Source organism: Euphorbia lathyris, chromosome 1, assembly GCF_963576675.1.
Source record: "Euphorbia lathyris chromosome 1, ddEupLath1.1, whole genome shotgun sequence".
Lineage (NCBI taxonomy): Eukaryota > Viridiplantae > Streptophyta > Magnoliopsida > Malpighiales > Euphorbiaceae > Euphorbia > Euphorbia lathyris.
The window spans coordinates 73,868,953-73,892,518 of record NC_088910.1 but is presented as its reverse complement, the minus strand read 5'-3'; positions in this window follow the sequence as shown (position 1 = coordinate 73,892,518).

The window sequence follows — 23,566 nt, the reverse complement described above, 5'->3', positions numbered from 1 at the left end:
TAGTCGTTCGCGCACCTGAGTTCAGATCCTTTTTCCTTCAGCTTTAACAATTTAGCAAGATAAGACGGGGTGATGATGATATCCTTGTTTTTGACCTTTGTAACCATGTAGTCATTATCATCATCGGCTACTCTGAGATTAGTGTAGAACTCCCTCACTAATTGCGGATAAGTGGTTCCAGGAAGAGAGAAGAGGTAGGTCCAGCCATTTTTTTAAATCCACTCACAAAAGGGTTTCTCAGCTTCTACAAATCCTTTGGAGAACCAGCGGGAATGGAAGACTTTAAGATTTTTGACATTTTTGAAGACTGGGGAGAATGTCCTTTTCTTAGGTTTCTCGTTTGTTTTCTCCTTCTTCTTTTTCGATGGAGTTGCTTGGTTAGCTTGAGGGTTTTTACGAGGCATGATGACATTGGGAACAGATTGGTCATGCTGAATGTGGGTTTGTTCTTGAGACTCTGTGGAGGTCTCCGGATATTCCTGCTCAGCATGAGATGGAGGATTGATGTCGGAGCGATTGTCGTCGTATTCTTTGCCGGAGTTGTTCTGGGAATCGCTAGACATGGTGTTCTTGAGAATTTGAGAAGTGTAGAAGATTTTGGAATTTAGAGAGAGAGAAATCGAATGCCAAAGATTTCAAGTGTAAAGAGAAGTTAGTGGGAAATCGTCCACTATTTATAGTCGTTTTGAGTTGATCTGATAGGTCGAAATGGCGGTTTGTCCTCGAGTTGATCAATCAACAGTTATCTCTGGCATTAATGACACATTCGGCGCATGGTTTTTCTAATCATAACGCTTACGTCATCCTAGGTGGCTACTTAAATGCGCATGCTAGCATTAATTGTGCAAGTGGCTTTACTCAGTATCTAGGATACTAAACGTTTGGAGTTCCGAGTATGTTGTTTCGTATAGAAGGGATGTTTAGCATGCTTAGTAACTCAGCACATAGTAGTCACTCAATATGTATGTCTACTCAACATGAGGTGATTTTATGTCATTCATGTTAGCTCAGCATATGATAGTTACTTATTAAGCAATAATCACTTGGCATATTATAATCACTCAACATTCATTTAGCGCAGAAAACTTATTGAATAGGATTAGACATACAGATAGCTTCCCTTAGTATGTTAAACTGCTCATGAGCCAAGGGCTTCGTGAAGATATCCGCAAGCTGTTCATCTATTGGGACATAGGTCAGCTTGATCTCACCCTTGAGTACATGATCTCTGATGAAGTGATGCCTAATGCTGACATGCTTCATCCTGCTGTGTTGGATTGGATTTTTGGATAAGTTAATGGCACTTTTGTTGTCGCATTTGACTTCGATTGTTTTCGTTTGTACTCCATAATCCTCCAGTTGTTGCTTAATCCATAGGACTTGAGCCACACAGCTTCCAGCAGCAATGTACTCAGCTTCAGTGGTTGACAGGGCAACTAACGACTACTTCTTGCTGAACCAAGACACTAGATAGCTTCTAAGGAAGTGACATCCTCCTGAAGTGCTTTTACGCTCCAGCTTGTCTCGTCCATAGTCAGCGTCAGTGTATCCAATGAGTGTGAAGTCATTTGTGTTTGGATACCATAAACCTGCATTTACTGAGCTCTGCAAATATCTAAAAATTCTTTTCACGGCTATATAGTGAGATTCCTTAGGGTCAGCTTGATATCTAGCGCAGTAACATACTGAGTACTGAATGTCTGGCCTACTAGCAGTTAGATAAAGTAGAGAGCCAATCATACCTCGATATAATTTGCTGTCTACCGACTTACCTTTCTCATCAGCACAAAGAACAGTGTCAGTACCCATTGGGGTAGATATGGGCTTACATCCTTCCATATCAAATTTCTTCAATATCTCCTTAGCATACTTGGTCTGACTAATGAAGATGCCATTTTTACCTTGTTTGATTTGAAGTCCAAGGAAGAAGTTGAGTTCTCCCATCATTGACATCTCAAACTCAGTTTGCATCTGTTTGCTAAACTCCTTGCACATAGTTTCATTAGTAGCACCAAAGATGATATCATCTACATATATTTGTGACAACAGGGTATCTTTACCCTTTTTCTTAATGAATAAGGTTGTGTCAGCTTTTCCTCTGACATAATTCCTGGTCAGCAGGAAGCTGGTCAGCCTTTCGTACCAAGCACGTGGTGCTTGCTTTAGGCCGTACAGAGCCTTTTTAGTTTATAAACATGGTTTGAAAATTTTGAATCCTCAAACCCTGGAGGCTGACTGACATAAACCTCTTCATTTATGATTCCATTAAGAAATGCACTCTTAACATCCATTTGGAACAATTTAAAGTTCATAAAGCTAGCATATGCACACAATATTCTTATTGACTCTAATCTAGCTACGGGTGCAAAGGTCTCACCATAGTCAATACCTTCCTGCTGACTGTAACCTTGAGCTACAAGTATGGCTTTGTTTCTGACTACGTTACCTTGTTCGTCTAACTTGTTGCGAAACACCCACTTCGTTCCAATGGTCTTTTGATTCTTCGGTTTAGGCACTAAATCCCATACTTCGTTTCTTTTGAACTGATCAAGTTCCTCTTACATAGCGTTTATCCAGAATTCATCTTGCTCAGCTTCTGAGAAGTTCTTTGGCTCGTGAACTGAGACGAACGCAACATTACTGAGATATCTCCTAAGTTGATTTCTGGTCATCAGGGTATTCTCAGCAGCATCAAGAATGGACTTCTCTGAGTGTCCTCTTGGAATCTTGATTTCTTTTGGCAGTGTTGAGTTTTCAGGAATCGGTGTTTCAACACTCTCTGCAGGATTATATTGGTCAGCAAAGATAATTTCAGGTTCATTTTTACCTTTGGTCAGTCCTTGAGGTGATGACTCAGTGGCTCCATTTTGGTCAGCAGAAGCTGAGCATGGGTCATCTTCGGTAGGCTGACTTGTCTTCCTTGCAGGGTCAGTTTCATCGAACTCAATATGTACAGACTCTTCTACGACCTGAGTTCGTTTATTAAACACCCTATATGCTTTGCTGTTTGTTGAGTACCCTAAGAAAATAGCTTCATCAGCTTTAGAATCAAATTTAGCAAGGTTGTCTTTAGTATTTAAAATAAAACATTTACAACCAAAGGCACGAAAATATCCAATGTTGGGTTTTCGTCCTTTCCAAAGTTCATAGGGGGTTTTCTTAAGTATAGGTCTAACTAAAGCCCTATTGAGTATATAGCAAGCTGTGTTGACAGCCTCACCCCAGAAATACTTTGGAAGCCTATTGTCACTCAGCATTGTCCTAGCTATTTCAACTAAGATTCTGTTCTTCCTTTCAACTACCCCATTTTGTTGAGGAGTTCTAGGAGCAGAAAAATTGTGGTCAATGCCGCTGACTTCACAGAATTCATCAAATTGTTGGTTTTTGAATTCTCCGCCATTATCACTTCGGATGTGAGCTAATTTTAGGTCTTTGTCATTTTCTAGTTTTCTAATCAGTGTTGAGAACATCTCAAAAGCTTCATCCTTGCTACTCAGCAAGATGACCCAAGTATACCGAGAGAAATCATCTACAATAACCAAGGAAAATCTCTTACCACCCAAGCTCAGCGGCTGGACTGGTCCGAAAAGATCCAAGTGTAGTAATTCTAACGGACGCTTGGTTGAGACTATATTTTTACTATGAAAAGACTTTTTGGTTTGTTTACCTTGCTGACAAGCATTGCATAATTGATACTTCTCAAATCTAAGTTTGGGCAAACCCTCAACTAATTACTTTCTTGCTAATTTGGCAAGGAGGTCCATGCTTACATGACCAAGTCTCCTATGCCATAACGAGGAATTATCTTCCTTTGACACTAAGCATATGTTTTTCGAAAACTTCTTTTCTAAACTCAGCATGAAAACATTGTCAACACGAGGGGCAGTTAAAATTAAATCATTTGTTTTACCCTCGAGTATCCGACACTCAGTGGCATCAAATACAACCTTTCTACCGCTGTCACACAGCTGAGCCACGCTCAATAGGTTATATTTGAGACCCCTGACTAGGGAGACTGACTCAATAGTAGGATTTCCTCCGATAGTACCTGATCCCACTATCTTACCCTTTTTGTTGTCTCCGAAACTTACATTTCCTCCTCGTTTATGCACAAGTGTGATGAACTGAGTTTCATCACCAGTCATATGCCTCGAGCATGCGCTGTCAATATACCATAGCTTTGACTTCTCAGCACATCTCAGGCTCACCTGCAATTGAACTAGTTATCTTTAGGTACCCAATTCTTTTTGGGTCCTTGTTTGTTAGAATGAACAGGTGAAGCATCATATTTTGTTTTGTGACGACATATATTTATGGTGTGGCCATCTTTCCCACAAAAGTCATAATAAACTACCCTTTGAGGGTGTTTCCATTTTTTGTCAGCATGATGGTGCTGAGCATACCAACACACACTTACAGTGTGTCCTCTCTTTCCACAACAGTCACACTGACTGTTCTGCTGAGTGTACCGTCTTTGCTGACTAGTACCTGAATACTCAGCATTTGGGTAGAACCTTTTCTTAGCCGATGAACTCAGTTGGTTCTGTATTGAAGTGATGTCCTTTCTCAGTTTATTAAAATCTCATTGGACTTCTGAGACAAACCGATGCATGATTTTTAGATTTTCATCTTGCCTAGTGTTGTCTTGGAGCAGATGTCAAAGGTCACTGAGTTTGACCTCTTCAATCTCATCACATCTCCTGCTGAGTGCTCTTATTTTCTTGTTACACTTTTTGATCAGTGTATAGAGATCACTCAGGGCATTAACCATTTCATTTCTGAGCAAGGATATGGATGTTACCCGTTAGAGTGTTCCTCATGGTCAGACTCATCGGAGAGGTCAGCTTGCTCAGATAGGCAGTTGTTAGCAGCTTCATCAACCATGAAGCAAATGTTTGCTGACTCAGTGGCATCAGCTTCTGATGAGGTTGACTCATCACTGTCACTCCATGTGGCCACCATTGCCTTTCTACTACCCTTCTTTTCTTTCTTCAGAGTAGGACAACTTGACTTGATGTGCCCAGTTTGATGGCATTCGAAACAAGTAACAGGCTTGGAGCTATTCTTCTTATGTCTGCTGTCGCTAGACTCAACTTTGTATTTATCGCTTCTTTTAAATGGCCTTTTGCTGTTCTTGTCATTTTTCCTAAACAGCTTCTTCATCTTCCTTGTGAATATGGCCATTTCCTCATCATCTGATGAGTCAGCTTCTGTTGAGTCAGCTTTCATGACGAGAGATTTTTGCTTCTTGTCCTCAGTTTTTTCTTTGGCCTCAAAATTCTTCATTGAGATTTCGTGGGTCAGCAGAGATCCAATGAGCTCATCATATTTGTACGTGGTCAGGTGTTGAGCTTCTTCCACAGCTGTCTTCTTAGCTTGCCAGCTCTTAGGGAGACTTCTCAAGATTTTCTTGACCTGTTCTTCTTTTGTGAAGTTCTTGCCGAGTCTCTTAAGCTCATTTATGATGTTAGTGAATCTTGCGTTCATTTCAGAGATGTCTTCATTATCATTCATCTCGAACAGCTCGTATAGCCGCATATGCTGATTCACCTTGGATTCTTTGACCTTGCTAGTTCCTTCATAGGTCACCTCCAGCTTCTTCCAGATTTCCTGTGCTGACTCACAACCTAAAATTTCATTATACTCTGCAACATCTAATGCACAGTGAAGCATATTGACAACCGAAGCATTATTTTATAATTTTTTAAGGTCATCCTCTGACCACTTAGACTCACTCTTGACAGATTTTACTCCGTCTATAATTTCATAGGGAACAAACGGGCCTTGGACTATAGCCAGCCATGCACTCATGTTTGTTGCCTGAATGAAGTTTTTCATCCTGTTCTTCCAAAATGTATAGTTTGACCCGAAGAAAAGAGGAGGCCGACTAATCGATAATCCCTCAGGGAGTATCTGTGTTGTTTGATTTCCTGGAAGGAAACGAGTGCTGTTCTCAGCCATTTACAGGGATCAGCTCAAGATAGTTTTATCTTGAATAGTGAGCTACTGAGCTCTGATACCACTTGTTGGTCCCGTGTAACTTAATATGATTAGTTCCAAGGGGGGGTTAGGAACTAATATAACTTTTTCGCTTAATAATGCTGACTTAATTAAATGTTTGATAATTTAACTCAGCTTTAAGTCAGCAAGGCTGAGTGAAGTGTGAGACAGCTTTAATCAGACACTGACTAGAGCTGTTTCGATTGTGAGTTGGAAGAAAACACTTAAGATCAGCTTCCAACTCAGCACTCTGATTACTCAGCGTCGGCTTATACAAATTATATACTGAGTAATTTAAGCAAGCAACACATACATATATATCAAGAGAAAGGGTTAGAGATTACTCATCAGTCTTATCCTGGTTCGGCCTCACCGCCTACGTCCAGTCCCCAGAATCCCTCCGGGATTTTTCAATCCACTACTGAGCTCTTTAAAGGTAGAGCACAAACCGTTTACAAAGCAATTGAGTATGCAAGAGTACCGTCCTCTATTCGTCTACTCAATCCTACTGAGCGCTATAACCGAACACTCAGATTTTCTCTACCGCTGAGTACTAAAACCGAGTACTCAGCTTCACTCTTCTAACCTTTACAATTGATACAAGTTTGTTCTCTCTAAATAAAGAACACTTTAGATGAATACAAATTCACTCTAGAATTTTACACAAAGATTGGAATTGGGTGTAAGAGCTTGCTTTCTTTTCAGGCAGCTTCTATTTTGGATTTTCACTATTGTGAAGATTTTCTTTTCTGTCTGTATTTGCTTGTATATATTTTTGTTCCAAATGATGAACTTGTCTATTTATAATGATTTCTGGTCTTCAATGATTTGAATTCCAAATAGCCGTTGTTTGTAGAACGGTCATCTTTATCATCACTTGGTCAGCTTTCAGAGATGCAGGCCAATCCTGTCGTCTGATTTTAGTAGGCGTCAGGCTTGCCAGTTTCGTCTTCTTTCGCCAGGTTCGTCTTCTAGCGCCAGTTTTGTCTTCTTGCCAAATGCCAGTTGATCCATGCGTCTCGAAAAGGTCTCTAAGCGGGTTTCCGAGGCTTCTGAATTGTTGCAGACCTGTGTCGGACTTTGTCTTCTAGTCAATGGATCATTGGCGCTGTCCTGACGACTACTCAGCTTGACTTGATCGGCTTTGCCTTCAATCTTTTTCTTTATCTATGCTGAGTTACATTCTACTCAGCTTCTTCGGTCGGCTTCGCCTTCAAGCGTTTATTCTGAAGAAGACTTTTCTTTTAACAAGGCTGAGTTATATTTTACTCAGCTTCTGCTGTGTGTCTTTGCTCATCCTGACTTCGTTCTGTCTTTCTTTTTATTGAACACTTAGTTCCTGTTCTTGTTAGTAAACTTACTCAACATTGAACAAACATATTAGTACAATTAAATTAAAGCACTTAAATTTAATTATCTTAATCATAGGATTAACTTAAATAATTTTGTCAAATCAAAATCATGTGGAAAGGTGTTTCAACATCTATTCCTGAGCTCAGCACCAATTCACACAACTCAGTGTTAGTTCAGTTAAGCATTTACTAGACAGAATAAAAAGCAAGCAGATAAACTCAGCAGTTTTATCCTTGTTCGGCCTCCTGCCTATATCCAGTCTCCGGAATCCTTCCGAGCTTTAATTCACTACTGAGCTCTTTTGGGTAGAGCACAACCCCTTACAATAGTCAGCGAGTATACAGAGTACCTTCCTCTATATCCTATACTCAACATTATCTGCCTTTGAGTGCTAAATACTGATAGGGATCAAAAACCCTATCTTCAGTTACGGTTTTAGGGCTGTTTTTAGTTTAGTTTTGCTAATAAGCGAGCAATTCTCGCATTTATATGCTTTTGTGTGAGTTAGTTAGAAACTGTATATGTTTTATTTACTTTTGTGGTTTAAGCTCATTTTCTGATCAATTATAGGCAAAAATGGCCAAATTGGCATGTACGTTAAGTTTCGATTATATTTTATGTCTAATTGATCCGCCAAAAGTCGCACCAAATGGACTATTCACTCAAAACAAGCGATTGGTGGGTCAATTTAGCCCCAGAACTAATATCTTTTGGAGTTTACATGCGTGTGCAGGTCAAAAAAGGAATGAGTTTGGGCGAAAAATCGCGTCGCAGGAACACCCGACAGTCACGCAGGGCGTCTGGGCATTGCGCTCGTCGAAACTGGCCTTTTTGGGCCAGATCGGCGAGCTAGCCATGCCAGCTCGCACCGAGCTAGCTCACCGAGCTGACCTGTTGACTGATTCCCGACCCCACGATGCCACGATCGACCCCACATCTTCCCACCTGCAAAAGAAAACGAATTAAGTCAGAACGAGGATCCGGACCGCGACTATAAATAGAACTCTTAGTTTTATTTTATAGATATCTTTTTATCTTTGTAAAAACCCTAGCTTCCACCTTAAGAAATCCTCTCCACCTCCTCCATCTCATTCAACCTCCATTGAAGAAACCTCCGAAGCTCCATTCACCGAGGATTGCTCAAGCTCCATCCTTAAGTCCTAGAAAGACGTCTGCATTGGTAGACAGGTTCCCTAAAAGGGATTTTTCTTCTCTTTTTATATTCTGTCTAGCCTCTGATCCATGCTATGAATCCTAGGCTCATTGTATCTTTGTGACAACACTTTTCACCTTTAATAATATTATAGTTTTGTTTTGTTCAATTGTTTTATTGCTTAAATCTTTGTCTTACGCTTTGTCTGATTGGTTTAACTCATTCGACAATCCAAATATTAAGTTGACACATATTGCGAGCTGAATCTGACTTAGTCGGTGCCTATAGGATTGACAACCCTATAGATGATTAAGCCTAAATTGCTGAGCCTTAGAGCTAGTTTCGGCCTTACAAGGGAATCATGAACTAGGTACCTCAGAAGGATAGGTAGGGTTAATCGCCTCGGACACAAGTGACTTAGATTAGGCTTTAAATCCGTTGTCTAAATAATCTATTTTCATTATTATCATATCATCCATGTCCCTTCGAGCAATTACATTGGTAAAAGATCACTCAGGAGTAGAATAACTTAGATAGGAGTAGAAGTAACTTAATTAGGAGTAGGTTAATTTAATCAAACCAAATTCAAACCCCCCACAGCCTAGATAACAACTGAGGTTGAGTAGATCGGTACTTGCAGGAATAAATCCTGTGGATTTGATACCTAGACTTGTCCAGATTTTATTACTTGATAACGACGGGGTACACTTATCCTTTAGTGAGCCTTGCGGTACGACGCCGTGAGGCGCATCAAGTTTTTGGCGCCGTTGTCGAGGATTTATTTCTTCTACAATATCAAACCAAAGGTCGATTTGTTAGTTTAGGCATTCTTTTGTGAATATCCTTTGTTTATATCGTTTATACTTGTTTATATATAATTCTCTATACTTGTTGATATATAATCTTTTATACTTTTCCATACTTGTTCATATGTTGAATAAACTAGGTTATACCTTTTCGATTTTTGTGTATATATCATACGAATGTAGCATGTTATCTTGTAAAAATTTGTACTACTTGTTTCGCCAAAAACAAATTTAAGTATTTCTGTATAATCATGTAAATTGTATGATGAAATTGTATACTAGATAGTTATGTTTTCCTTCTCCAAGGAAATCATGTTTATTTTATTTATCTTTTCTTTTCAGCATATGCATACTTGATCAGCAGAAATACTGTGTGTCCCTCTTAACCTTGAACTTGAACGTACTCTTCCGCAGGAGCAGGCAAATCGGGATCATCAAGCCAGAGAGATTATCGAACCAATCAAGATGACTGAACCCGAGACCAACAATAACAACGAAGAAGAATCCAAAGATCCTGAGGAAGGATTGAGTAAAAGCGGAAAATCGGGTTTTCCCGATTTTAATTCAAATTTGAACAATCGCTTATGCTTTCAGTTTTTATTTTCTTTATTTCATTTTTTTTATGAATATTGTTGATTGCTTTCTTTTGCATTTGTTTTTTGGTTGTCAGTTTTGAACTCCCCGTATATGCTTTTTGCTTTCTCTGTGTTAAAAAAAAAAATTTTTGCGTTTTTTCGTCCCTAGGGTGCCCAGCTCGGGCGAGCTAGGCATTGTCGCCGAGACGGGCGAAGTTCAGAAAAAATTCCCGAACTAAAAAAATAAAAAAATAAAACTATATATATATATATATATATAAATTAAAAGGGGGATGCACATTCATCCCCTTCTTCTTCTTCTTCTTCCTTCCTTCCTTCCTTCCTTTCTTTCTTTTTCTCTCTTTTCTTTCTCTCAAATCCCTAACCCCCAAATCTTCAATCCTAACCCGAAATCGACGAATAAGGTATGGATTCTTACTTATTTTCGATTTCATGCATGATTGTAAAGTTAGTTTTTAGTTTAGACTCTTGTTTTTTGATTTTTAGGTAAACCTAGGTTTTAGGATTCTTTACCTCTTTTTCAATTTTCACTCTCTTTGCTTGTTTCTCTTGGTTTTTCTTGCAAATTAATGACTTCTTGATGATTGATATGTGCTTTAAGCATGATTTTGAGTTTCTAATTTGTGTTTTTGAAGAAATAGCTCAAATTGGGTATTTTCTCCATTTGAGCTCGAAATTTGACTATACGATTTATAGCTGAAACCTTGGTAATAGGACTTTATTTCACATCCTTAACATATATTGGTCGTTGGGCCTCGTTAATTTTGCATGCATTAGGAGATACGGGTTAATTACTAAATTTTAGGGACCAAAACCTGCATTTTGGTCCCTAAGTCTCTAACTTTAGAAATAATCATGTTTATAAATTGTTTGTTTGGGTAGTTTGGGTTACTATATATATATATCCTGACTAGTCCGTTTTTTTTACCCTTCTTATTCTCAGGAACTATGGCCAGAAAAGGCAAGGACAAAGTAGTTGTAGAAAACGAGGCTGAATCCGACGTCGAGTTCATTGAATCATTACAAGATAAGTATGGTTTTCCTTTTGGTTTGGCTAGTGAGGAAGAGGGGGAGAAATATGAACGTTTTGCCAAGCCAAACCATGCCCCCTGAATCATCGTTGATCAAAACTACTTAGCGTCTCTAGGACTAGACAATGATTTTAAGAAAATCCTACGGGCTCAAGGCTGGTACCACCTGGCCACGAAAAAGATTGTCGCTTATGACAACTATACACTAGAGTTCCTAAGTACCCTAAAGAAAGAATCGCCTGAGAGTAATGATTTATATTCCTTCCGGCTAAACGGGAAATCTTATCGCCTCAGAGAGCCGCAGATAGCGGCTTATATGGGAGTTAAGAGCCCAACTGATGCAGTATCGGGTTTTGAAAAACCCATGACTGTAGAACTCGCCTGGTATAAAATGACCAGGGAGTCAGGATATAAATCCAGCACCGCTAGCCCGAGATCTCTACGAGATCCACTCTTAAACCTTGTCCACAAATTCATGGCACATAATATATTGGGCAAGCAAAAGAGTAACAAGGTCTCTAGCACTGAAGTGCTTATACTATGGTGTGTTGCAAATGATAAACCGGCTGACAATGTCAAAGCCATTTTTTAGGGTTTCCGTAGCCAAACAAGTAAAAAGTGCGGGTCCCTTGGGCTTGGTTATTTGGTAACCAACTTCATCAAAGACCAGTTCAAAGACACGGCCTTTGACGAAGAGGGTTACCATCCAACACTACTTAACTCCGATTTTCTAGGAAGATCTACTTTTCAGGCAGTGTTGACTAGAGATCCAACTCAAGGAGCAAGCTCAAGCAGCCAGCTGCGGAAACGAGCACAGAGACCACCACAGCAGAGGGCAGAAGAGGAGGAGCAAGCGGGAGCTGAAGAGGAAGGAGATGCAGTTGCAGCAGAAAGGTACCAAGCGGAGTACCAAGAGCTGGGGGTTCAGCCTCAATTCCAAGCCATGAACAGCATGTTGGTTGAGATGCGCAATCTCAACATGCAAACCTATGCTACTGTACAGCATATGGATCAGCGCTTCACCGCTTTTGAGCAGACGATGGACCGGAGACTATCCAGATTGGAGTATATGGCAGCGGACTACTATGAGTGTTATGGCATGGAATGGCCATACCCCCGGCCGATCAGTAAGTTGTCTTCTCCACCCTAACTTCTTGCACATGTGTTTTATTGTTTTATATGCAATGTTGGAACTTATTGCATGATTTAAGTGTGAGGAGGAGTAGACAAACTTATAAAAATTGTATAAATTTTTAAATTTTTGCTTCGTCGTGTCTAGTTTAGTTTAGCGTTGTTGGGTTTTATTTATGCTTTATTTATGTTTTTGCATGTTTAGGACCTAAAACTGAAAACTTCCTTCGAATCTAAACTTCGTTATTTGTTTCTGGGGACTGAGAACCGAATCTAAAATTTCATGACAACTAGTTTACGTGTAGGACACAATCCTTGTATCTGTAAGAGCATGAGCTAAAGATTGCATTTAGACTCTACTTTCGAAGAAATGCTAAAATCAGTACTTAGGTAGATAACTTAAGAACTGAAGGCATGTGATATTGAATTTGAGCTTGGAGAGAACTAATAAACACAAAATTGAAACCCAAAGAATTGTGAGTTGAATTTGAGCCCAAGAGCGAACATCAAAAAGCTCTTTTTCTTGACATTTTTGTGTGAATGCTTTGACTTGTGGAAGATTACATATTTTGCACCTAATACTGAGTTGAACCTGCATGCAATGATTTGAGATGATAAACGATGAATCAGCATCATTAGAACTAATCTTTTTCTTTACCTTATTTTCTCTTTTTCATCTACTCTAGGAATCCCCTTTGAGAACGTAGTATTTTCTATCTTGATCAGTGCTTCAGTTGCTTTTGGTCAGTAAGCGTCAGGTTGTCTCTCCATTTTTTGCAAAGATTCCTTGACAACTTTCATGTTGCGTCTGATCCTTTCCTCATTTGGATTAGCTTTGTCTCCCATTTTTATTGAGTCAACTCTTGCTTTGTCTGTTGAACTCAGCAGCTTCGTTGTGAAGGAGATAACCAGTCTTCTGGATCCTTCTTCTTGCTGGGCTGAGTTGATTCACAAGCCTTTGATTCGTTTTGACTTAGCTTGGGCCTTGACCTTGCTTATTGGGCTTTGGGTTTTATAATTAAATCAAAGCAATTAAATTTAATGTATTGGTATTTTTATCTTAGGGATTTAATTCTAATTTAAATAATTTTGTCAAATCAAAATCATTGTGGAAATGTGTTTCAACAAACTCCCATATTTTAATGTTGGCAAAATATTAAACTAGGAACACAGCATGAGGAGTGAGTGTGTTGAGTTTGTTGTTCAGTAGTACGACTCATGTGTTCTTCCTTGGATTTCCCTTTTTCTTTCTCCCCCTTTTTGCCAGCATCAGTACTGGGTTGAGAAGAGCTAGGGAGAGATTGTCCAGCAACTCCGCTTCGTGCAAGTTGATTGGAAAATTTCTTGAGCTCACTTGAACTGGTGGAGAGTCTGTTGAATAGAGTCAGTCCAGAAGTCATTTGTTCTGATGGCACAACACCAGTTGCACTCATGTAGCTGAGAATGAATTGGAACGTTTTAGTGTGCCACGACATTGAATTAGTCAGCTGAGCGAGCGATACACTTCTAATGGAGGCTCAGTATAGCGTTGTCCTGACTTCGACGGTGCTGGGTCAGATGTTTGACGTGCCCAAAGGTTTCTTGTGTGTTGTGGTAAATGGCAGAGGTCTTTTTGTCCATCGTCTCCATAGCAGCATGATTAATGTTGAGAAGCCGGATGGCCTCAGCAACCTATGCTATTGTGCACTCAGACGAGGATGTGATAGAATATTGAGCTTTGGAGATCTCAGTAGTCATCTGCTGGAAGTGTGACTTGACTTCAGCAGATGTGACAACAGTGGTGTTGTTGAGAGAGCAGCAATCTTTCCTTCTTGGGAGTCCATATGCTTGATCATCATTAGTTGCAAGGCTTCCATTCTATCAGTAAATATTTTATAACGCTGTTGGGAGACCAATGCAGTGAGGGAGTTGAGTAGACTTTTTATACTGTTGAGCTCATTCAACAGTTGCATTATCTCGCTAAGTTGAGTTGGCTCAGCGGAGTTTGTAGCAAAGTCAGTGGCTTAAGACTTAGACATGTCATTGACTAAGGTAAAGTCAGCTTGAAGAAGCCTTTGGCCATCCTCAGTGGTGTTGATAAATGACAGGGAAGGAGTTTCATGTTCAGTGACGTCACTGCCAGGAGTAGTCTCAGCGGCTTGTTCCTTGTCTTTTTCAGATGAGGTGTTCTGAGTAGGAGGATTGAAGATAGGAATTTCGGAGTCATGCTCAGGCTGTGTTTGCTCAATGTTTGAGGAGTTGGGAGCAGCAGCAGAGGACTCATGGGGTGCATGCTCGATGGTGGAAGAGTTGGGAGCAACGGTGTTGGATTTATGGGGGGCCAAGTTGGGTTTAGAGAAGGCTTGTTCCTTTGGATCAGGAACAGAGGCTTGTTTTTCATGAGTTGAGGGCTCAGTCAGTGGAATGGCAGTTTGGAAGAGTGGGAAGGTGATATTGAGTTCTGAAGGGTTAAGAAGAGTGGTATCAGCATTCGTTTCCTCATCAACGAAGTGAACCTTTGGTTTGGTGCTCTTCTTCTTATATCTTTTTTCTCGGCTTGACCGATGGTATTTGTGTTTAGGAGAAGAGGTGGGGATAGGAGCTGGTGATAGAGGAGGAAATTGGTTTGTTTGAGCTGGTTCCTCCTCAATCTGGATTGGGTCATCCTGTTGGTAAGTTGATGGTTCAGTTGTGGAAGGAACAGAGTACACAGTAGGGGGTTATTGACCCAGAACAAAAGTAGAAACGGGAGTGGCCTTAGTAGCCATCCATTGAGATTTGAGGAAATGAGAATCCTCAGGTATGGCAATAGCCAGCGGCTGAGGTGTCAGTGCCTTGGCCCGTATGGTTGTTTTCTTCTTTAGAGGCTGCTCATCCTCTACATCCTCAGTAGAGGCTCGTTTCTGCTGCGTCTCAGCAGGAGTAGGTTCAGAGTCAGATTGGGAGACTCTAACCTTCTTCGTTACGTCCTTGGGGGACTTGGGCTCATGAGTTTTAGGCTCATCGGCCTTTCTTTTCTTACCCTTGCTAGGTTTGGCAGCTTCAGTGCCTTCCTCCTTCTTTCCTTTTGGCACTTGCACTCTGTTGTGTGCAAGAGTCTGGAGACACTCAGCAGTGATCTCTGTGCCTTCCTCAGCCTTCTCACCTTCAAGATTTATCTTGTGGTGCTTGAGAATGGCCGTAATGAGTGAGCCCAGTCTGAGCTTCACCATACTGCATTGGAACGCACCGACCAAGAAGACTGACATATTCAGCGGCTTCTTCTCCAGCATGTGCCATATTATGCACTACTTAAAATTGGAGGCAAATGTGGTTGAGTTGAGTTTTAGAAAGAGAAAGTTGGTGATCATATAGTGGGCTTGGCGCTGAGGTTGGGAGAGGGAGGTTACGGAGACTTCACCAGTAAAGCCTTTGGGCTTACAGTACTCCTTGTCATAGTCCACATCTTTCTCATCGCCAACTTTTCTAAGCTTAGTTCCTTCTTCCTTCAGCTTCAGTAGGTCAGCTAAGTATTTGGGCGTGATGGTGAGCTCAGTGCCCTTGATAGAACTGACCAAATGGTCGCAGTTGTCATCAGCAACCTTCAAATTCTTGTAAAACTCTTTTACAAGTGCTGGGTAGGTGATTCCGGGGAGACCAAAGAAGGTTCCCCATTTTAGGTCAGCTATCCACTTGCAGAAGGGCTTAGCTGACTTAATAAACTCTAGAGAGAAGTATCTGGAGATGTGAATTTGTGGATTTTCAAAAGTCTCCAATACCTCGTACCCAATAAAGAAAGTTCAAGGTTTGGGTGTTTTTCCAGTCTTTCTGTGTTTTGGCTGAGATGACTCAGCATGCTAGTGGTGTGCTGAGTTTGTTCAGTTGGAAGCTCAACCTCAACATTTTCAGTTTGCTGGGTATCAGGTTGTTCAATGTCCTGGGTTTCAGTCGTGGGTTGTTCGTTATGTCTGATGTTCGATGGATGTTCAGGAGAGTCTTCATAGTCAACTTGTTCTTCCTCAGGTGAGGAGGGATTGATGTTAGAGGCTCTATTCTCATACTGCTCAGAGCCGCTAGAGGAGGTTTGCTCTTCATGAGAAGACATGGTGTTCTTGCGATTTTAGAGGTGCAGATTGCAAGAGGAAGATGGAGGTTGAGAGAGAGAGAGAGAGAGAGTGTGTGTGTGTGTGTGTGTGTGTGAATTTTTCAAGCGTAAGGAGAAATGAGAAATTTTCTTCTCTATTTGTAGCCGAGGATGAGAGAGGTGAGGGGTCAAAGACCCAACAGTCATAATTTCAACCACTCAGAGTCATTAACTCGGACATTAATGCTAATTATGGTGCATGGTTGCTTAATTATGGTTATTACGTCATCCTAGTCACTACCTAGATACACGTGCTAGCCTTAGAAGATATGTTATCTACTTAGTATCAACTCAGAGAATGCAAGTCAGTTTATCACTCAGAATAGTTTATACTCAGAGTAATTGGAAAGGATTAAACATATCTATTGCTTCTCTCAGCGCGCAAAATTGCTCACGAGCCAGTGGCTTGGTGAATATGTCCGCGAGCTGCTCATCAGTTAGAACGTAGGTCAGCTTGATCTCACCCTTAAGTACATGATCTCTAATGAAGTGATGTCTTATGCTGACATACTTCATCCTGTTGTGCTAAATTGGATTTTTGGATAGGTCAGTAGCGCTCTTATTGTCGCACTTAACCTCAATGGTTTTTGATAACATCGGGATATTATCGCAAGGACCAAAAGAGATAATCGCCTCAAGTATGCCATGTGGCATAGGAAGCCGCCCGGCGGATCCCCCTGGGTTAGCTCTAAAGAGATCCGTTGGCGGATCTCTAAGGCGAATCTCTCCATTTATTTAAGTAACGGCTAACCGTCAACTCGGCCATAATGATCATTAAATGAATCATTAATGGTCTTAACCCGCCAGGTTAAGAGTAACTTGTAACCGCCATTAAATGAGCATTAATGGAGACTCTCTAGTTACCTAGAAGTTACAAGTCCATCTACTATAAATAGCCCACGTCTAGGCTATCAAGGTACATTCACTCATACTTACTCTTCGCTAAGCTTTGTCCATTCAGTTTATTCTCTATATTCGTTACTGACTTTGGCATCGGAGTGTCCCCGGCCGATCCCAACGGCGCCTCACAGGGACGTGATCCGGTCAGAAGTTTCACTAGTGTTATCAATTGGTGCGGTGAAGGTGGAATCCTTGGTCAAATAAAGGATTTTTTGTTCACACTGAAACATCATGACGGAGGAAAGACGAAATTCCTCCTCTGAGATTAAATCACTGATAATTACAACGCCAAGTGCCGGTAGCACAGATACGACCACTCCTGGGAATTGTTATAAATGTCACAAGGAAAATGGTTACGCGGATGCTCGCTGGGAGTTGACTCGAAAAACCAAACGACTCGGTGGACAAGGTAAATTGGATCGATTTATCCAAATAGAAGGAAGAGAAGATGACAGACTCAAGGAGGACTCAATGAAAAGGAAGAGAAAAAACATGATTAACGTCATAGCTGGCGGACCTGGTTATCAGCCAACGGCAAAAAGGGCAAGGATGACCACCCTTGAGAGAATGTCATTAAACCGCCTTTTTTCAGGTACAGGTCAGAGGATTGCACCCCATGCGGACGCACTGGTTGTCACCATGAGGGTTGAAGGTTGGGAAATAAGGCGAGTAATGATTGATACGGGGAGTTCATGTAACATCATTACGCGAGGAGCATTCGCCAAACTCAAAATTGATCCTGTCCGGGTAGAACCAACTGTGGTCGATATTTTAGGGGTAACTGGTCATACCATTCAGACGAAAGGTCAGGTTACTTTGGACTGCGAGCTTACTGGGGATGATCAAGTTTGGAGAGAAGATTTGGAGTTTTCAATCTTAGATGGACAATTAGCTTACAATATTATCCTTGGACGACCTTTTATCTCCGAAGTTGCAGCTCTTATCTCCATTCGCCATTTAACACTCTGCATTCCCACGGCCAAGGGATGCATGATGGTCAAAGGTTGTCAAAAAGTGGCCCAGGAGACATATTCTGCATCCTTAATGATTCGCCCTCAATCTAAGGAGGAGGACGAGGAGGAACGCGTCACAATGGCTTTGGGGGAAACCGAAATGTACCCTGTGGCGGATGGGAAGCAGGTGCGGATAGCTAAAAGTCTACAAGGTGAGATCAGAGACGCAATCACCAAAGTACTTGGCGAAACTGAAGATGTTTTCGCGTGGAAGGATGAAGTACTCCCCGGGATTAGCCCAGACGTGATCACCCATAAACTCAACACTGACAAAAACGCGGTTCCTGTGGCTCAGAAGAGGAGAAACCATGGTCCAGAAAGGCAAAAAGTGATTGAGGATGAAATCGCCAAGCTCCAAAAGGCGGATGCCATCGAGGAGGTGCTTTATACCCAGTGGTTGGCGAACGTCGTACTAGTCAAGAAAGCTGGCGGGTCTTATCGTATGTGCATCGATTTCACAGATCTTAATAAAGCTTGCCCCAAAGATAATTATCCTCTACCGTGCATAGACATGCTTGTAGATGGAACTGCCGGTCACGCAATGTATTCCTTTACTGATGTAAAGTCTAGTTATCATCAAATCCCTATGGAGCCCTCGGATAGAATCAAGACCTCGTTCGTAACACATCAGGCCACTTATTGTTTCAAAGTTATGCCCTTCGGGCTCAAGAATGCGGGAGCTACCTATCAGAGGATGATGAACAAGATATTCGCGGACAATAAAAGTGGTAATTATTCCGTCTACATAGATGACATGATCATTAAAAGCACGACGGCAGAAAGGCATGCAGAAGATATAAAGGAAGTACTGGGCGTACTGCGACACCACAACATCAAGTTAAATCCCGAGAAATGTACTTTTGGAGCTACATATGGAAATTTTTTAGGATTCATGATCAGTGAAAAAGGAGTTAGCCCAAACCCTGACAAAGTCAAAGCAGTTCTTGAGATGCAAGCGCCCCGGAACATCAAGGAGGTACAACGCCTTAACGGGCGTATCATAGCCTTGGGCAGGTTTATTTCTTGCTCAGCCCGTAGATGTCAGCCTTTTTTCGAAGTTATCAAACAGCAAAAAGCATTCGAGTGGAATGAAGATTGTCAGAATGCCTTTGAAGGAATCAAGCGGTTCCTCACAGAACCACCTATGATGAGTCGACCTCTGAAGGGAGAAGATTTATACATGTATGTATCAGTCACGGATAAAGCCGTATGCACGGTCATGATACGGGAGGAGGATGGCCAGCAGTTCCCAATTTATTACGTGAGCAAGGTTTTGAAAGATGCGGAAACCAGATATTCAAGACTAGATAAAATGGCACTGGCTGTTGTAACCACGGCAATACGCCTTAGGCCATATTTTCAGGCGCATACAGTAATAGTTCGTACCAATATACCAATGAGAAAAGTATTGCAGAAGCCGGACACTTCGGGAAGGTTGATGGAATGGGCGATCCGCGTAGGCGAGTTTGATGTAAGATATGAAAGCAGGTCATCATTGAAAAGTCAAGTCCTGGCGGACTTCGTGAATGAATTCACTGATGAGGGGATATCTCATCCTAAACCTCCGTTAGAAGAATGGTCGATGTATACCGACGGGGCTTCATCGGCGGAAGGAGCAGGGGTGGGAGTTGTGATCAAGGGTCCCCATTACATAAAATTGCGGTACGCAGCAAAATTAAATTTCCATGCCACTAATAATGCTGCTGAATACGAGGCCCTGATATTGGGTCTACGTATACTTCAAGAGATCACCCCGGAGCGGATCGTGATCTACAGCGATTCAAAACTAATGGTCAATCAAGTCATCAAGAATTACGAGGTAAAAGACGAGATCCTGGCCAAATATGTAGCAGAAGTCAAAAAATTGCTAGATAACCTTGAAGCTAAAGAAGCCAGATGGGAATTGGTTCACATACCAAGAGAATCCAACACAGAGGCGGATCAATTGGCCAAAATGGCTTCTTGTGAGGCAAACTGGGCGGATCCGGACTGTCCCTTCGAGGTAAAAATGGCCCCGGCATTTGTATCTGCAGAAGTAACCCTACTCACAACAGTGGAAGATGATTGGAGGACGGTTATCCGCCAATACTTGCTAAATGGAACATTACCTGAAGATAAAGAAGAGTCGCGAAGGATAATCAGAAGGGCAGCTTATTTCTCCTTGATCAACGATGGTCTTTATAGAAAATCCTTTAGCCATCCTTGGCTGAAGTGCATTCTACCTGAGGAGGGACAACAAATCCTTAAGGAGCTACATGAGGGATCTTGTGGATCACACGAGGCATCCGCCACGATTTTGAAAAAATCCAGGTTAGCAGGTTTCTACTGGCCCACGGCCGAGTTAGACGCCCAGAGTTTGGTAGAATCTTGTCACAGTTGCCAGATTCATGCAAATGAGTCACACACCACCAAGCACATCCAAAAACCAATCATTGAAGGTCGTCCGTTCGCCCTCTGGGGAATAGACATTGTTGGCCCATTTCCTCCAACTCGCCGGCAAAAGAGGTATGTAATAGTGGCGGTGGACCATTTCACCAAATGGGTGGAAGCCGAGGCTGTTTCCTCCATTACAGCGGAGCGGATAGTGGAGTTTGTTAGGGACAACATCGTGGGAAGATACGGCATTCCACATACTATTATCACCGACAACGGGACACAATTTAACTGTGGCAAATTCAAGGCTTTTTGTGAGGGATTGGGCATCCTGAACAGATTCGCTTCCGTTTATTATCCTCAGTCCAATGGAATGACCGAAGTAACCAACCGAACGATTGTAAAAGGGATAAAAAAGAGACTAGGAGAACACGACAAAAAATGGGCGGATCAGCTTACGAGTGTTTTGTGGGCCTATCGTACAACTCCTAGAACTGCTACAGGAGAAACACCATTCGCCCTTTCTCATGGAGTGGAGGCCGTAATCCCAGTTGAAATACGGGTCCCTAGTGATCGAGTGGCCTTTTATTGCGAAGAGGACAATGATAAACGGTTAAGGGACCGCCTAGATCGGGTTGAAGACCGTAGAAACCAATCCTATGTACGCATGGCAGCGTATAAGCAGCGGATTGCCTCTTATCATGACAAAAATGTCAAGCTTGTGGATTTGAAGATGGGGGATCTGGTGCTTCGTAAAGCTGATAAAATCCAATCTCGAGAAGGCAAAGGCAAGTTAGGGATCAATTGGGTAGGTCCATACCAGATAGTGGAGAAGGTTGGACCAGCCACATTCAAAATACAAGATACGGAGGGCAATACGCTACCGCGCACGTGGAATCTCCAAAACCTCCGCAAATACTTCGTCAGAAAATGAAGCACGCTCACGGTCTTGAGTACTCTTTTTTCCTTTAGCAAGCTTTTTTCTCCCATGTGGGTTTTCTTGTTAAACGGCTATCAAATGAAGCTCCTTTATAAAAGACCTATTCGCTGTAATAAGGTGTTTTTTCCATTAATAAACATGGTTGATCAACTTTATATCCTTTACTGTTGCAATTTCAGTATGTTACAAAGAGAACATCTCGAGTTTTCTACATTCACAATAGATCTGCCACTAGGCGGATCATGGTCACCGATAGAGTTAAAACGATCCTTGGACGCAAGGTCTCTACACTCTCATATCCTTCCCAGAAAAGGATTTATAAGTCCTGCGGGCGAATCATTTCACCTCAAAGATAGGTAACAAAATGAACCCCTGGGCAGCTTTACTTCCTCCAAGAAGGAATAGAACAGCTTCAAAACCTTCACAAAGGTTCATATAATGGAGTATGGCTGGCCACCTACTCCAATCTTTAAGTAAAAGCGGAAAAATAGGGCTACCCCCTTTCTTCTTCGCCCTCACTACTTGAGAGTCCTCCTCCACATTCATAGATTCGCCATCAGTAAAGATACCACCTAAGGGACAAAATCTAACGAACAGACGAAATCAAATCATCTGTCACCACTATGATGTCACTGTACGTGTCGACCATAAAAGAACATTGAACAAAATGCTCACAGAAGCATAGAACGGCGCGCAGAAGTCTAAAAGCCCTAAAGGACTTTAAAGGCATTTTGGGGGGGCTTCTGATAACATCGGGATATTATCGCAAGGACCAAAAGAGATAATCGCCTCAAGTATGCCATGTGGCATAGGAAGCCGCCCGGCGGATCCCCCTGGGTTAGCTCTAAAGAGATCCGCTGGCGGATCTCTAAGGCGAATCTCTCCATTTATTTAAGTAACGGCTAACCGTCAACTCGACCATAATGATCATTAAATGAATCATTAATGGTCTTAACCCGCCAGGTTAAGAGTAACTTGTAACCGCCATTAAATGAGCATTAATGGAGACTCTCTAGTTACCTAGAAGTTACAAGTCCATCTACTATAAATAGCCCACGTCTAGGCTATCAAGGTACATTCACTCATACTTACTATTCGCTAAGCTTTGTCCATTCAGTTTATTCTCTATATTCGTTACTGACTTTGGCATCGGAGTGTCCCCGGCCGATCCCAACGGCGCTTCACAGGGACGTGATCCGGTCAGAAGTTTCACTAGTGTTATCAGTTTTTGTCTTTACTCCATAGTCATCCAGTTGCTGCTTGATCTAGAGGACTTGAGCAACACAACTTCCAGCAGCAATGTACTCAACTTAGTGGTTGACAGGGCTACTGATGATTGCTTCTTGCTGAACCAAGACACAAGACTGTTCCCGAGAAAGTGACATCCTCCTGAGGTACTCTTTCGTTCCAGCTTGTCTCGTCCATAGTCAGCATCAGTGTATCCAAAGAGTGTGAACTCAGAAGTGTTGGAATACCATATACCTGCATTTACTGAGCCTTGCAAATATCTAAGGATTCTTTTTATAGCTATGTAATGAGATTCCTTAGGGTTAGCTTGATATTTAATACAGTAAATATCTGGCCTACTTTTCGTAAGATATAGTAGAGAGCCAATCATACCTCTATACAACTTGTTGTCTACTGACTTATCATGTTCATCGGCAGAGAGGACAGTGTCAGTACCCATAGGGGTAGATATTGACTTATAATTCTCTATGTCATACTTTTTCAATATCTCATTTGCATATTTTGTTTGGCTAATGAAGATTCCATTTTTTCCTTGCTTGATTTGAAGTCCAAGAAAGAAGTTGAGTTCTCCCATCATGGATATTTCAAACTCAGTTTGCATCTGTTTACTAAATTCCTTGCAAAAAGACTCATTAGTAGCACCGAATATAATATCATCAACGTATATTTATGCCAGTAGGGTATCCTTACCCTTTTTCTTTATAAATAAGGTTGTATCAACTTTTCCTCTGACATAGTTTCTAGTTAGTAGGAAGCTTGTTAAGCGTTCATACCAAGCATATGGTGCTTGTTTCAAGCCATACAGAGCCTTCTTGAGTTTATAAACATGGTTTGGGAACTTTGGATCCTCAAACCCTAGAGGTTGATTAACATACACCTCCTCATTTATAACTCCATCTAAAAATGCACTTTTAACATCC